The 17,697-nt window shown below is 41.0% G+C and overlaps 1 protein-coding gene across 6 annotated transcripts in view; it reads right to left on the bottom strand.

The window, feature by feature from the left end:
* FRY (FRY microtubule binding protein) overlaps positions 1-17,697 on the bottom strand; it is a 337,838-nt gene that overhangs the window by 299,136 nt on the left and 21,005 nt on the right. Inside the window, exon 1 of one of the 6 annotated variants that reach the window (XM_042996174.1) lies at positions 14,353-14,440. The exons of the other annotated variants lie outside the window; for them this stretch is intronic. The gene's annotated coding sequence lies outside the window, so the exon portion shown is untranslated. Of the gene's footprint in view, positions 1-14,352; positions 14,441-17,697 lie in introns of those variants that run through there. 6 annotated transcript variants of the gene reach the window in all.

The raw sequence follows: 17,697 nt of genomic DNA, 5'->3' as shown, positions 1-17,697 counted from the left end.
CCAAACTGGCCTCTGTCTGTTATCACCACAGGAGTAAGACAGAGAGATATCCAAGCAGAAATCACATCGAAGAACAGCTACGGAACCAGGGTGGCTGGAAGGCGGCAGAAAATGAGACTCCAACAAAAGATTTGGAGCTTCATGTAGAGAGTCTGGAATGCCATTAAAAAAGTTTTAGATTTTCTGTTTCTGTAGGCAGTGGAGAGCCATCAATATTGTTCATAGGAGAGGGGTGCTTGGATGGCTCAGTCGGTTAAACGTCCGACTTTGGCTCAGGTCACGATCTCACGGTTCATGACTTCGGGCCCCGTGTCGGGCTCTGTGCTGACAGCTCAGAGCCTGGAGCCTGCTTCAGATTCTGTGTCTCCCTCTGTCTCTCTCTCTCAAAATAAGTAAACATTAAAAAAATATCGTTTATAAGATAATAGATATGCAATGCTCCGTAACACTTGAGGGTCAAGTGATACCACACTTCTTTATTTTCTCCAATTAAATCAGAGCCCGCACCAGCTTGTTCCCACTGTTACTAATTGGTCTCTGGTGTTCCCTCTTCTTCCTGAGGATCATCTGAGAATTCCCTGAGGCTCTGACAGCTCCCACAAGAGGTCTGCCAGACTTCCAGTTCCTGAGAAGGGTTAAGTCCTCACCATTAAACCTTTTTTTTTTTTTTTTTTTTGGAAGGGGAAGTGAAATTTACATACATAAAATAACCCATTGTAAAGTGAACAATTCCCAGTATGCCTTATGACGCCACTGTTGCCCCCCGCGTGCTGCTGGGGGGCTGGGAGCCCCTGTGCTGTCTGACATCACTCTTCCATGTGGAGGTCAAGTCTCTCCTGCTCCCCTTTCTGCCTCAATGGTGGAAAATTTGGGAGGGAAGTTCCCCACGGGGATTCCACCCCCTTTCCCTCATCTCAGATTCCTCTTGCTCAGACTCCTGAGGTGTAAGTGCCAGTGCCTGTCTTTAGGGGCCCGATTCCTCTGAGGCCCTGCCTCGTGGGATGGATTCAAGCACGGCCTGGGGCACCCACCCCTCCCAGAACCTGCAGCTCTGTTCCCTTCCTGCCCAAGGGAACTACCCGTGCTGCTCTGCATTTATTTCCACCCCACTCTCCACCCAAATCAAAAGATTAGTTCCCTTCCTTTCTGACAGCTCATCAGTAAGAGGGTCCAGCCTTTAGGACACCCCCGCCCCCTCCAAAAAATCCCACCCTATTTTTATTTGTAGAGCAGACAGTTATTCTTGACAGATCTTAATTCTTCCTCCCGAGTTAATTCATCCTCCTTATGCTATGAAAAGGACAGACAGTAAAACACCTTGTCGTGTAGGAAATAGACACACATACGGAAGCCTCAACTGTCCAAGTCTTTGAAGAGACTTTGCTCTATTGGTTTTATGTAAAAGTTTCAGGTCATTTATGGAGGGCATTTTGATAGGGATAGAATATACAGAACACAGCCGTTTGAATGGGATAATGGAAGCTTCATTAGAGGAAAGAGTACACGTAGGAAGAAGGTGAACTCATCTTGCCACGGAGTAGGTGCAAAGAACGTGCGACTGGAAGGACCGTACATGGAAAGCTGACATCCTGTTAAATGCCTGGGGTAAAATCACGGAGGATACGGCACTCAGCTTATTTTACATATCCCAGAGATACAAAATACTAAGATTATATGGGAAGGCAAAAAAAGCCTCAGTGGTATTCCACGCTATACCAAGCATCTCTTTTTTACATTTATGATTGGAAGGCTAAGAGAAAACCAAAAATTTTCATGAAGTGTTCAGTTTCTTATTTTGCAGATGACATCTCAAATGACGTCTCCTAATTCGTCTGAATTTGCATTCCCCCCCTGCCAGGAACTATCAACCTGAATCTAGAGGCTGACATCAATTTCTTAGCTGTAGGTACACTGAGATATGTGTGAGGTCTTTCCTTCACATGGGACCATTAGGATAGTGTCCGGGAACACTAAATCCACTCCACCATCAAAAGTTACTTGTTTAGGGCCGCCTGTGTGCCTCAGTTGGTTAACATCGGACTCTTGATCCCAGCTTAGGTCATGATCTCATGGTTTGTGAGATTGAGCCCCTCATGGGGCTGCGCGCTGGCAGGGTAGAACCTGCTGGGGATTCTCTCTCTCCCTCTCTCTGCCCCTCTCCCACTCGCTCATGCTCTCTCTCTCTCAAAATAAGTAAATAAACATTTTAAAAAATTACTTGTTTAATTATTCAACACTTGGTAATGTAGCAATTAGTGTACAGAAAAAAAAAAATCAGACTTGGAGCTTTCAAAAGACACCTCATGCAGTCATGGAGAAAACGTTCCCTTCCCAGGGAGATAGATTAGTAGGTAGCTGGCAGGGCAGGTAACTTCTGAGTCGGCCTCGGGAACGTAGCCCAGAAGTGACTTGAAGGCATTCTCTCAATTCAATACCTGTTTGTTCAGGTGCCCTCTTTACCCACGCGCATCCCACCTGGCCCTAATGATCTTTTCTAGTAACTAAAAGAGCAACAAATCAGCCCTTTGTCTCGGCTCAGTAACTCTTGAGCCCTACTCTTCTTCCCCGGGCATTCTTCTGTTTGTTATCTTGCAACATTGTTTCAGTGTTAGAACATTTTGAATGAGGTCAAAGGTGAAGAAAGGATCTACGTCTTAAAGAATGTTTTGTGGAGATGGGCCAAAACGCAGAACAGGATTAGTGCATTCTATTATTCCTAAGTTTACTTTTTAAAAAAGGATGATCTTTGTTCTTTACCCTGCGGCATAGTATCTTTTATCTAAACACTACATAACCAGGTCTCAGTTCCATTTCACAGTGATATTTCTTTTGCTAATTTCTTATTATATCTTAAATATATTGTACGCAGTTGCATGTACTACATAAAACATTCCTTTTATTGCTACTGAGGACAGGTAGATAGCAAGAGTTTTCTTGGACATGTTGAGTTATACACAGATTTTAGTAGGTTTTATCAAACCTACTTAGTCTGTACCTACTTAGTCTGTAAGGTCTAAATTTTCATATATAAATGATAGCTAAAAAAAAAAAAGAAATATAAAACATCCCTTTTCTTTCTTTAAGAAGAAAGAAAGAAAGAAAGAAAGAAAGAAAGAAAGAAAGAAAGAAAGAACGAGCATGGCTTTGGATACCAGATAGCTAAATGCTGATTCCTTCTTGCACTGTATTTTTGCTGCAGCAAACCTAACCTTCTAGAAATAAACATGCGCTTGAAGAATAGGGAAAAGTTGAACATAAGGAAATGCAAAAGGCAAAAACACCTTAATGACGAGGATCCTTATTACATATGCATGGTGTCTTGCAGATTGTTCCTTTCCACTCATCTACTTCCACATTTAATGAGTGTCTACCACATGCTAGGCACTGGGGTTTGTTCCAGGGACACAAAACATGGCTTATGTCCTCACTGGGTTATAGCCTAAACCCGTGATGTCCAATATGGTAGCCACTAGACCTACGTGGTTATTGAGCACTCGAGTTATGCTGTAGAATACATGCATCAGATTTCAAAGACTTAGCACACACAAAAAAAGAGAATATAAAGTTTCTCAGGGCATGTGGGTGGCTCCAACGGTTAAGCGTCTCACTCTTGATTTTGGCTGTGGTCATGATCTCATGGTTCGTAAAAACAAGGCCAGCTTCACGCTCTGTGCTGACAGTGAGGAGCCTGCTTGGGATTCTCTCTCTCTCTCCCTCTCTCTCTCTCTCTGCCCCTTCCCCGCTTGTACTCTCTCTCTCAAAAATAACTAAATAAATATTTTAAAAAAGAATATAAAATATCTCAATAATCGTTTTTATATTGATGACATGTTAAAATGGTAACATACTGGATATGTTTGAGTAAATAAAAAATATTATTAAAAACAACTTACCTTTATTGTGGCTATTAAAATTGTTCATTTAAAAAATGTTTTAATTATTTATTTTTGAGAGAGAGAGACAGAGACAGAGAGACAGAGTGCAAGCGGGGGAGGAGCAGAGAGAGAGGGAGACACAGAATCCGAAGCAGGCTCCAGGCTCCGAGCTGTCAGCACAGAGCACGATGCGGGGTTCGAACTCACAAACCGTGAGATCATGACTTGAGCCGAAGTCGGACGCTTTACCGACTGAGCCACCCAGGGGCCCCCAAATTTTTTAAATTACATATGTGGTTCGGGTGATATGGTAAGTGTAGTGATAGAGATAACCTCAGGGAGTCACAGGGGAGCAGGGGAGGGACACCACATCTCCACCTATGTGGGGCAGGAATGGGGGTATGGCGTGTTGGTATTAATAAACACTTCCTAGATGAGGTGACAAAACCCTAAAAATTTCTGCTACAGGAAACCATGGGGTCCAGTGAGGGTTTTTCCCATTTATTTATTTTTAATAGCGATAGTGGGAGTTCGTGCATGGGCATAGAGGAAGAAATAGGAAGTGACATGCAGAAGATTCAGAAGAGCAAAAGGATGATCGGGGAGCCAGTTCCTGATTGATCTGGGGGGATGAGGTTGAGGCCTAGAACACGAGGAGGGGCATTTCATACTCTGAAAGTAGGGAAAATGAGGTAAGCAGTGCTGTGCTCCCTACTAGAGTATGAAAAAATGTCATAGCTATGGGCATCGGAGAAATTTTAAAGATTGGGGGAGTATAGTACGTGTACATAGTAAGTTCTAACAATAAATGAATTAAGTTACACAACACATTCTGTTGGTGAGATTATGGCAAAATAGGTCCTATCATATGTCGCTGGTGGAATGTAAATTGATACAAATCCCAGCGGAGGTTAATATGGCAGCTTCTAGCCAAACTACAATTACATGTGATTCCACTTTCGGAAATTGCTTCTGCAGATACCCTGGCTGGCATTTGGCTATTCCCTCAGCAGGGTTTGTCATGGCAGAGTGTTGGAAACAATATAAATGTCTATCAAAAGGGGAGTGGGTAAGTAAATAGTAGTACATATATCAATGGAATACATACACCTTTGAGCAACAGCAAAGACTTCCACAAATACTGATTTGGAAAAATCTCTAAGATACATTAAGTGTAAAAAAAGCAATTTGCAAAACCATCTTTATAATATGCTACTTTTTGTGTAAGAGAGAGGTACAGTAATCCGTATTTATTTGTATATGTATAAAGAAACCAATAATGGGGAAAATGTAGAAGGGTAAAGGAGGTAGAACTATGGAAGGGAGGCTGTGCACTGTAGAGTTTCGATATATTTTGTGCTTTATATCATGTGATACATTTTATATTAGATAATCCATGTAGAAAAAATAAGAACAAAAGCAAAACATCAAGCATATTTATGATAGGGACCTACCAAGGTTGAGGTCACTAACAGCTCCTTGTCATATAGAGACTACCTTCAACCAAGTGCCGTTACCAGATCATCGCCTGATCTTTTTCACATTAACCTTGTAATACTTCTCCCCAATTATTTGCCTGAAGCTGATCTATATTCTTGTCTTAACCTTCGCCATTTCAAAGAAAAGATGGACACCACCGCCCCCCCCCTCCATCCCAGGAGTTTAAAGGGAATACAGCTTAAAAAACAAAATATTCTGAACCCATGCCCCAAATGATCCTCATGAGAAATAAAAAGAGAGACTTATAAGGGTATTCATGTGGTGGCAAAGCAGCCTCTCCCGGGAACAAGAATTTCGGAAGCAGATACACAAAGGCTTGATGAAGAAGTAACACCAGAGAGGCACACATCTGTGCATTCTGTCAGGAAGTCGAGAAGCCCAGAATGAACCAGAGTTAAGGGCACAAGGGAACGATTTGTCCGTTGAGCTAAGGATGTTGGCTTTGAGGTACATCCACAGTGGATGTACCTTAGCATCTGGAATGCAGCTTGCACTCATAAATATCCCCTGAATGAAGGAGGGAGGGATTCAGGACTGTGGTCAGAGTACTGAATTCCTCACAAGTATTTTGTGTCTGTCCTCCCAATGAGTGAGCCTAATTTTCAAATTACAACAGACATGAGTTCAAGGGAATAAAAGCCTAGTGTCACTAAGAGATAATAAGAGAACACCCAGGCGCGCTGAGTTCAAGCCTTCAGACCCAAATAAATCATATGTGAGCACCCTGAAAAGACCGTGGATGTGATCCCAAAACTGCTATTACGAGTTTTGGAGAAAGAACGACAAAGGGAAGAAGCGGTAAATTGCAAAGAAAGAGGAAAAGCACAGTTTAGAAACTGCAAAACTATGACATGGATTTTATTTTATGTCCAAATTCCAGAGAAAATTATAAAACAAGTAGTTTTTAAGTACTTCTTAAAAATGTTTATTTATTTTTGAGAGAGAGAGAGAGAGAGAGAGAGAGAGAGAGAATGAATGGGAGAGGGGGACACAGAATCCGAAGCAGGCTCCGAGCTGTCAAGCACAGAGCCGGCTCAGGGCTTGAACCCACGAACTGTGAGATCATGACCTGAACCGAAGGTGGACGCTTAACTGACTGATCCACCCAGGTGTCCCAGTTTTTAAGTCCTTAAGAGGAAAGTAGTGATCATTTAGGAACCAATAGTTATTTACTACATTGACCTCTTCCAGTATTACTGGATTAAAAACACTCAAAAGAATGTAGCCAGGAAGTTCACAAAAAGTACATTAAACTTTCATAGATAACCTAGAAATATGTAGCCAAGATATCTTACTTAACGGGATTCTGAATCTACAAATGAATATTATATGTCTTGGACATAGAAGGTTCTCATTAAACATTTATTGATTGAATGAATGAATGATTAGCCTTTACCAGTTTCCCCAGGCAGTAAATTCTCTTTCCTATGTTCTTAGAGCACTGAATTCACATATGTATCACATGTCATATTGTAATTATTTTTTATGTCTGTCACTCCCACTAGAATATCATAAAGTCCTCCAGTTAGAGTCTTACTCATCTTTTGTCCTCAGGGCCCAACACTGCCCGAAATAGCACGGTGCTCAATTAGTGTTTCTGAATTAAAAACGAAACACACCAAACCCGGAATAGAAGCTCAGAAGATTGAGAATGACAGTACTAAACTCTTTTCATAAGCAATAACATGATAGGACTACCTTTCAAAAGGAAATCTAATCTTGAGCTGGATGAATAAAGAGCCCATCTCTCACGCTGGCAGTGCTCAGACAACAACTGGAGGTGTTACCACCGTATTTTACAGGGAATCTTCACAAGCGGAAGCCCAGGATACTGAAAAGTATAAAAATAAGCTCCAACAGAGAATAATTTGAAATCGGAAGATACTTAGGTTATGAAGAGGAACTCAGAAGGACCATGGCCATTTTCAGTATGAGAAAAGTGCTGTCACAAGGGAGAAAGACTGGACTGCATGTGTCTTTGGAGCACAGAACTAGGTAGATGGTACAAGCGGGTGAATTTGGTTCTAGTATGAGGAAAAGATTCTAGGAATTAGAGTTGCTCACTAATGGAATGGACTGATTTCACTGTAGGAAGCTCCCTGTTTCTGAAAATGTCCAGAAAAGTTCAAAGAATCATTTAACAATCCAACAGATCTAACAGGGGTATTATGGAAGGTGCTCTTGAATTGGAATAAAACACAGTGAGGGTTTCTCACCTTCCTTCTGATGCATGGGTTTTACTGCATTACTCCTTCAAGTGTATGATTCTATTATTGTCTTCAGTTTGTATATTCCATATTTCCATATGACTTCCATTACAGAAACCATGTTTTCTAAAAATTCTTTCTCACTTTTACTATGGTTAAGCTGATGGAATCTAACTAATTCTATGCGATGCTTAACTATCAATAAACATGTTAATCTTCAATTACTCCTTTCATCATAGATGTTGGTTTGATCAAATTTAAGTGCTTCCCTATTTTGACTATGTAGGCAAAGAGATTATCTTCTTTTCATAAAAATATGGCATTACTTGTCATTATGTACATAACTCCATCTATATTTTTCTGCTTTTCCTCTTAAAAAACTCACAACCTTGACTTCTACCAACACTCTAAGCAAATCTCACATCTTCAGATTATCCCCAATAACTAGGCATCCAAATACTTCTAGAGTAAGTCATTAAGAACATAAATATATTTGAGTAAACCAACTCTAAATATAATTGGTTGACTATTAAATATTTTTAAAATATTTATTTATATTAGAGAGTGAGCATGAGCAGAGGAGGGGCAGGGAGAGAGAGGACCCCAAGCAGGCTCCACGCTGCCAGTGCAAATCCTGACATGGGGCTCAAACTCACCAACCATGAGATCATGACCTGAACTGAAATCAAGAGTTGGATGCTTAACTGACTGAGCCACCCAGGTGCCCCAACTATTATATTTTTATCTATAACTTTCATTATGTCTTTACTAGTAAGTATAATGTCTGAAAGAGTGACTTTTCTTTGTGTAGTAGTTTCCAAATACAGCTGACTTCTTAATTTAATCATGATATCCAATTGAGAAAAGAGAAAAGTAACATTTTTTTTTTTTGAAGAAAATAGATGGAGGAAGCAAAGTAGTGAGTACATATCAGTGACTAACTAGAATATAAAAAAAAGAATGAAATTATTCAACAATACAGAAACAAGTAAAGAATTATGTCAGAATATGGTTTATTGGCTAATGGTAAATTTAAGGGTCAGGAGGTTTGAGATTCTGTTTTAGGGACATAATAAACAGAGCTGTCTCCTGCATGGTCCATGACACCCTCTTGACCTCTACTGGAGTAATGCTTACATGTTGTGATTATTACTAGGGACTATCTTCTTGTCCCTAATTTGCAACTTCCGTCCCAGCCTTGTGTGGGGCTTAGAACATCACAGATGCTTAATGTTTGTTGAATGAATGCATGAATGAATAGTAGGACCTAGAAACAGGTCAGTGGCCTGGGGTGGAAGGTTAAAACATCAGTAATAGTTAAACTAGATCAGCAGCATTAAAAAGTTTGTTTTTTAGTGTTAAACATTAATTTTACTGACATGAATATTCATGTCAGGAAAGACATGAAGGAATTAATACCGAGGAAACAAAGTGGCTTCCAGTGAACAGAGGAGCAGGTTACTCAATACCCAGCGGAAGCTAATAAGGTGAAATTGGTGTGTCCGTGAAAATCAGGAAGGCAAATATTTGTCAGACTTTTGTACCAGTACTAACAGAAACAAAGTTAATATCGGCTATACTTGGAACGTCATCTGCTGTGTGCAGGCTCTTTAGAGATGGAAAAGAACTCACTAGGTTACCACATCCAGTCTCCACAGAGCTCCAGATAAAGAAAACTATGGAGCACAGGCTCTGTGTCTTGCCCTACATCATACGATGGCATTTTGAGGCAGAACCGGCATCCTATTGTTTGGTTCGGATATTAGCTCAACTCTTTACTTGGACTCCAAAAAAGGAAGCTATCTCCTGCTTGACAAGAGACCTTGAAGGCTGTCCTTTCCCCTCACGGTCTCGGGATTGACAGACTTCCAACCTCAAGGTTTCCTTAAAACTTCCAGAATCATTTGGGTTATGCCACCAGACTTCCTTTCAAACAGGCTCTTTATTTTCCATCATCAGTTTTCCCAAGCTTATGTTTATCCCCCCAAACGGTGCAAGATGTATTTCAAAGCAGTTTATATTGGGGAAATATAAATATCCAGTTACATTTTTAAAATGAACGAAGTCGCAGTCAGGGTTCGAAACTCCGTGCAAACCTTAGCGTTAGCCACAGGGACTTGGGCAGAGGCATCGCCTGCCGTACGTGCACATCACACATTACGCAACTCCCGGGGGGAGGCTTACGCTGACGACTGTGACTGCCCTGGTGTGCAGTTCCGGGCGCGGGAGTTCCAAGGACAGGCTACCTCTGCCAGTTTCACAATGACACATTTAATCAGGGAGAATTGTAAATTACTCAGTGTTCGTTCTCAGCTTGGCCAAAAGCCTGCTGTACTCCTTATGTTTACCGGCCTTTAAGCAAACAACAAGCAGATCCTAGCAAAGCACTGGAGGCAAGAGAACGCATAGGTGGAACCTGGGCCAGGAGACAGAGTCCCACGCCAGATCTTCTAAAAGGAAGAATGACTGTCGGAACAAAACGTTTCAGGTGAAACTTTACTTAACTAGGATTTCTAGTTTCATCCTTTCACGAGGTGGTCAGGATTCATCTCCCTCAAAGTAGCCTATAAAGTAAGTTTTCCATAATGAAAAAACTTGGCAGTGGTCTTGACTGAGTGGGCAAAGGAAGCTTTGTTAAGAAGGAAATACAGAATAGCCATTATTAAGGAAAAGAATGTAAGCTTTTGAGGCCATTTGCTAAAAAAGCAACATATTCACTTCTTAAACAAAAGATTTTACTTTATGGTCCTATGTGTCTTCCTTTAGAAAATAACTATGGTCACTCTGGGAAGTATTCTTAACATAAGAAGAAATGCAGGTTGTTTCATAATACAATTTCTCTAAAAATGTTTATGCAATATTATGCTATCATTGAGTTAACATTTTTTTTTTTTTAACGTTTATTTATTTTTGAGACAGAGAGAGACAGAGCATGAACAGGGGAGGAGCAGAGAGAGAGGGAGACACAGAATCTGAAACAGGCTCCAGGCTCTGAGCTGTCAGCACAGAGCCTGACGCGGGGCTCGAACTCACGGACCGTGAGATCATGACCTGAGCCGAAGTCGGGCGCTTAACTGACTGAGCCACCCAGGCGCCCCGAGTTAATATTTTTATAAACCCTCTTTTGTCGGAGTCCTAAATACTTGGCGTCTCTTGTTACAGTTCTTAACAATTACAGAATCTTATAGTTAGAAGGTTATGTAACTGGGAAGATTGAGGCCTGGGAGACTCACGACTATAGACAGGGGTCTTGACACGCACTCATACCAAACATGGTCTTATGCATAGTCCCATCAGAACATTCACAAAGACAGGAAAATGACCGGTCTATAAAAATAAAGTCAGAACTTTTAGTTTCTGTGGCTTTGTAGAGAATATAACCTGAAAGGATTCTTGTCAAAATTACCCAGATATGCAGGCTACAATACAGTACACAATTTTTAACAGGCATAGCTAAGTGTGTAGGAAAGAGGGGAAGCCACAGGGGTCCTGAAATGTCCAAGAACTGAAAACCTTTGTGCATAGGAAGTAATGCTATCATGAGCCTAAGAGAAAGGATCAAGGGGAGCAGTGGTTGATCTTGGGAAGCTAGGAGCTTGAACTCTGAGGCCAGTGTGGAGGGGCGCCTGGGTGGCTCAGTCGGTTAGGCGTCCGACTTCGGTTCATGAGTTTGGGCCCCATGTTGAGCTCTGTGCTGACAGCTCAGATCCTGGAGCCCGCTTCAGATCCTGTGTCTCCTTTTCTCTCTGCCCCTTTTCCCTGCTCGCACTCTGTCTCTCTCTCAAAAATAAACATTAAAAAAATTAATTACAACCATTCTGTTTATCACTCTCAGTATAGTATTCAATCAATGACATGAGCTATTCAACACTCTTATAAAATAGGCTTTGCAACAGATGATTTTGCTCAACCATAGGCCGATGCCAATGTTCTGAGCACATTTAAGGTGGGCTAGGCTAAGCTTGGATGTTCAGTAGGTTCCATGTATCAAATGCACGTTTGACTTATGATATTTTCTTTTTTTTTTTTAATATATGAAATTTATTGTCAAATTGGTTTCCATACAACACCCAGTGCTCATCCCAAAAGGTGCACTCCTCAATACCCAGACTTATGATATTTTCAACTTATGGCAGGTTTATTGAGATGTACCTGCATCGTAAGTCAAGGAAGATCTATATATGAAAGTTTTAATTTCTTACACGGTCAGCATCTGTTTTGAGAGTGGATGGATAGGTGTCTGTGATAATATTTTTTATTCTTTTTTCTGGGTGAAATGCTTCATAATTATTTTTTTTAATTTAAAGGGAAAAAACCCTAAAGCTACATAAACCACAAATAAATCAAAGGAAACATACGTTACCAGTTAAAGGGAAACATACATCCATTCTTGGGAGAACCAAGGAAGTTGGTATCCTGATCTGATGATGAGGAGCTGGGAGATCTACATAGACGTTGACAGGTTTTTCTCCTTAATCAGTGTTCACTTTATAAGATTGGGGGCGCTGTTTATTTATGTTAATATTTATTTATTTAGGGGAGGAGAATGCAAGCAGGGGAGAGGCAGAGAGAGGGGAACAGAGGATCCAAAGCGGGCTCTGCGCTGACAGGGTGACAGCAGCAAGCCCGAGGTGGGGCTCGAACTCAACGAACCAGAGATCGTGACCTGAGCCAAAGCCGGACACTCAACCGACTGCGCCACCCAGGTGCTCCCGGACGTGCTGTTTAAATGATGGAAGAACGCTTGAAAAATCAGAAAAAAAAAGGCTCTACAGGAGGTTCAGCCTTGCTAGCTATCCTGGAACATGACACATCAGAAGTAAGAAGGAGCCTTTGAGAAGATCACCACGGGAAGAGCTCAGAGTGTTGTTGTTCTGGCTGTCCTTCAGTTTTTGTTTTCTCAGAGTCCTCACCCAGTAGTTGCACTATGCAACACTATTTTACCAAAGTACACACGCATGCGTGCGAGCGCACACACACACACACACACACACACACACACACACACACCCTATCCGTGCTTAAATGGAGTACACGACTCCATTTTTATACTAATAAAACAAGGAATAAATTAGGATTCTAAAATTCGTATCAAACTGTAATTTCTTTTTATGCCAAATTAATCTTCTAAAGAGGTTTCTAGGAAGCACTCTGCAGACCAGATGAGAGTTTCAAAATAAATTTCATAATGTTCCAAAAAGCAGCAGGATCTACTAAAGACAATACTTCAGAATCCCTGTTATAAAATCTGTCTTTTATTTGAGGTGTAACATATCTAGAGGTATATAAGAAGCCGAATGAAAAAAAATGAGATTACCCACAGAAGGGCCTAAGATGTCAACAGGTGGAAAATAGTCAGTTTTGTAAGAATTAGAAATGCTGATTCTTTCAATTATATTTCTGGTGAGTTCCCGCCACACCTTATTCCTATTCTTCCTGCAGCTTCTCTCCCTGCACACTTCTCTATCCCTGCACACTATTCCTGCACACTTCTCTCCCATCTGCTTACCTATTTAATTTCTATTACCTAAGACATTGTTCTGCCATAGGCAATGTTTGGATTTTCCCCATGTGATTACCTCCTACTAATCATTACATTCCAAACAACGTATAAACCACCAGGCAAAGTAAATTAGATTGTCCTCATGTAAAAAAAAATACTCTTCACGTTTATTTATTTATTTTTGAGAGAGAGAGAGCACAAGCAGGGAGGGACAGAGAGAGAGAGGGAGACACAGAATCTGAAGAAAGCTCCAGGCTCCAAGCTGCCAGCTCAGAGCCTGATGCAGGGCTCGAACCCACCAGCCATGAGATCGTGACCTGAGCCGAAGTCGGATGCTTAACCAAGTGAGCCACCTGACTGTCCTCATTTTACATGAGGACACTGAAGCTCTGAGAGGTGAAGCCATTTGTCCAAGTCCAGACAGTCAGTAAGTGATAGAGGTGAGTGATAAATCTTTCTGATGCCAAAGCACATAGGCTCTCTACCCCACCTATGCCTTCGTTTGGCAAATATTTATTCAGCACCTAGTATGTACCAAGCGTTATGCTAAATTCTGGCACATAAACTACAAAAAGGGAAATGATCCTTATCATCACATAAGTGACAGTGTTCTCTCCGAACTGTCTCAAGAAGTCCAGATCCACAATGGCTCTGGAGTCACCCGTGCCAGGAAGCAGACATCAGTTACGCTAGCTGGCATTTTTTGTTTGTTTGCATTTTAAATCGCCGAGGCTTTCAACATTAAGTTCCGGCAAAGACCGTGAAACAATTCAGGCAAGGTTTCAGTCCAGGGCTACTTCCTCTCTTCCACAGACCTCAACACGATGCACATGGCCCTGTCTTGACAATCTCCCCCTAACTTTTATTTGCAGCCGTGACAGATTTCACCAGATTCCATTCTGTATTCTAAAGAGGCGGGGACTATGGGTTCTTCCTCACGCTGTTCTCTGTCTTAGTTGTTGGATCCGGGACACATCCCCACAGGGCAGGATGCCCAGTTAATGAGGGTCAGCCCAAGGACCCTATCACCGCTAGTCTTTTCTCCTATGTCTAGGGCCTCCAGAAACCACAGAAATGCTGACTGCCTGAGCCCCTTGGTTATTTTCCTGTTAAATAACTGGTGTGGCTTTCGTGCTGAAATTCCCTTTCTGAAAAGTTAAGGAAACATCAAACGAGATCCCCAACATACACAAATACTTTCACCATAGTATTGTTAGAGAGAAACAAATGTCCAAGGGTAGGTAATTGGCTAAGCATATCGATGTACCTGGAATAGTATCATCACACACATCAGAGCTTCAGTGTCCTCATGTAAAATGAGGACAGTCAGGTGGCTCAGTTGGTGAAGCATCTGACTTCGGCTCAGGTCACGATCTCACGGCTCGTGGGTTCGGGCTCTGAGCTCACAGCTTGGAGCCTGGAGCTTTCACACATAATTATGGTTATGAGGACAAGGTATTAACATAAATATGAATACAATATATATTAAGATAAAAATTATGTATATATAGGACTTAAAATTTTTTTAATAAAAAAATGAAGAAAATGAAAGAAAATATTTACGGATAACACAAGTTTTTGTGTTCAGGATTTTAGATGATTCGTTTTTCTTTTCTCTACTTGTACAAACAATATAGTAAAAGTAAGGTTTGTAGCTATTCTTTTAGCCTAGATAATTTTGACACATTCTTATTAGGAGCCATATAACTTCAAATACAGACTGATTGTAATGGGCTCAACAAATCTAAGATTGAAATCTGTGTGCGTGGTATGATCTTGTTATTTGAACTCTCTGTGTCTCAATGTCTCATTTACAGAACATTTACAGACTCTATGTCCATCATAGAGTCATTAGGAGGATTAGATGAGCAAATGCCTCAAAAAAAGTGCAACACCATGCCTGGCACATGGAAGGAACTTGGGAAGAGTTAGCTATGATCCTGGCATACACATGTCAATATTCCATTTACAGACCAGGATAGAATCATTCACTCATTTGTCCACTTACTCATTTTACACACACTTTTTGGATGAACCATGGGAATCTACCCCCAAAACCAAGAGCATACTTTACACACTGTATGTTAGCCAATTTGACAATAAATTATATTGTAAAAAAGCCCACACATTTATTGAGTCATGCCTAGGTGTCAGGCAGTGTTGTAGGTATTTTTAATTAAAAAAGAAACAATTTTTATCCTCAAGGAGTTCACTCTCCAATGGAGACAGACAAATGACTAGAACATCATAACCAACGTTGGCAGAAGGCTCTAAGGAGTAGTTACAAAGGGACTCAACTCAACACAAATGTGAAGGGCTTTCCAGAAGGGCTTTCCAGCTTTCCAGAAGGGCTCAATGCTTATCAAGTTCTGAAGGAGGCTGAAAATCTTAGGACAATAGGGGCATTGATGGAGCAGGGAGGGACAAAGTCTATTTTAGCCAGTGGGGACAGCACGGAGAAGAGGGAAGGTGCATGGATGGTGGCACAGGAGGTGCAAATGGTGAAGAAATGGTGCACAGGCTTCCGTTCCTGGTTGGAGTTCAGTATACCTGGAGCGTAGGAGTGAGTTTGGGAAGCCAGCCGTTACCTCGACGGGCACCTGCCTCAATTACATCGGGACTCCATGAGGCAGTCTTACCATCTGAGCCAGGTCTTTCAAAGATAAGGCTTTACAAGACAAAACTATTATCTGTGTCTGTACATGCCCGTGTGTCATCTCTGAGAAATGCAGCCCTACAATGGTCTTGAATAAAGTCTCTGAATAACACAGTCTCACGTGTTAAAATAGACAAAGACACACCCACCGGACAACTGTGTCTTTCCCACTATCTGGACTTTGCTAAACAAAAATACATCTCGACGTGTGTAACAATGAATTATAACACGAAGCCCATCAGTGTTTCATCCTTGTCAGTAGAAAAACATGTGATTCTTACTTTTTCTGTGGGAGGTAACATTTTGCTGCCAAATCTGGCTACTTCACTAGGTAAGAGACAAGATACAGCAATGCACCACAGCAAAAGGATGAGGAGAAGAAAAGAATTAGATGCTGCTACTTAATATTTTTATGCCTTTTGTTCTTCGTGAAAATAACTCAAAACATACAGTACGATTGGGGCGCTTGGGTGGCTCAGTTGGTTAACCATCTGACTTCGGCTCGGGTCATGATCTCGTGGTTTGTGGATTCAAGCCCTGAGTCGTCAGGCTCTGTGCTGATGGGGTGGGACCTGCTTGGGATTCTCTCACTCCTTCTCTCTCTGCCCCTTGCCCGCTTGTGCCCTTTCTCTCAAAATAAATAAACAAATTAAAAAAAAAACATACAACATGATTAATCAAATTCAGGACTCTGGAAAATTCCATTTCTTGGTGGAGTGGGAAGGTGGGGTGTGACTTGTAGGAAAGAGCACGGGGGGCACAGTTGTACTAGTCGCTTTCCTCACTTCCCCGGCTTGATGCGGGCATTTCCCCAACTTCTCAACTTTCATCTTTTACAAGCCAAAAGATTTTTCTCCTATCAGAATGGAATATCTGGATATATTATTATCATCTTCTAAAGTCTGATGCATAGATCGTGACTAAACTTGATTTGTTTAGTTGTATCAAGGGGTATCAAGGGGTAAACACATCATCATGATTTTTCTAAAATATCTCAAGAATAGGTTCTAAAATTGTTCTTCATCATCCGTTACAAGCCACTACATTATGATTTGTAAAGCTAGATATATAGTCCGCATGAAACAGTAGTTGCATGAGAACTTATATTTTCTAGGATTGATAGCAATTTGAATCTTGGCTTATAGAAACATAATTTTATTAAAAGGTCAGTACTTTAAGGGGAAAAGAAGGCAAGGCGAAATCCCTTTCTCTATTTTCCTTTCATAATCTCTAAACATAACATTCAAACTGTCATCATGAATGCACACATGTATTTACATAGCTGTTAATCTGTCAAATTAGAATCATTTGGAGAAAAGTCTCACAGGATTTTTTAAAAGCCTCAGAGTTGGTAACAGTAACAAAGCCTTGGTTCAAGAGCCAGGAGACAAATTATTTTTACCACTTAGCTCCAAATTTACAGAATAACCTGGAACCAACCAGTGTGCTGAAAGCGACCTTGCTTCCTGCTTCATCTTTGGAGAACATGGGAATAAGATAATAATTTTAGGAAATTTAGGACAGCTTGTTTGGGAAAGATAAATATGAATGCAAACTATTCTTTATATAGAACCTGCCTAACGTCTATTATCACTGCAGAGTAGGAGTTAAAAACAAACAAACAATCAAACCAACAAACCCAGGGATTTAAAAGATTGGCTTATGCTTTTCCTATTCAGTTCATAGTATCACCATTCACCAAACTGCACAATCTCGTAATACTGGTTACACGTAGGGGGATGAGAAAAAAAGAAATTCTTATTAGTTGCCTACTATTCACTAGGCACTGACATGTGTTATCTCTTTTAAACTTCAGAACCATCCTATTTTATAGATGAGGAAATGATATTCAGAATGGCCAAGGAACTGGACGAAAATCACAGACGTCCTGGAATCTACCAGTCTATTTCTTGACTCCATGTCTCCTCCATCATTACATCTCTGGCCCAGGCTTCC

The sequence above is a fragment of the Panthera tigris genome, chromosome A1 (genome assembly GCF_018350195.1).
Source record: "Panthera tigris isolate Pti1 chromosome A1, P.tigris_Pti1_mat1.1, whole genome shotgun sequence".
NCBI classification, from domain to species: Eukaryota; Metazoa; Chordata; class Mammalia; order Carnivora; family Felidae; genus Panthera; species Panthera tigris.
The sequence above is the reverse complement of the archived record's forward strand: the minus strand, read 5'-3'. Positions and strand labels throughout refer to the sequence as shown.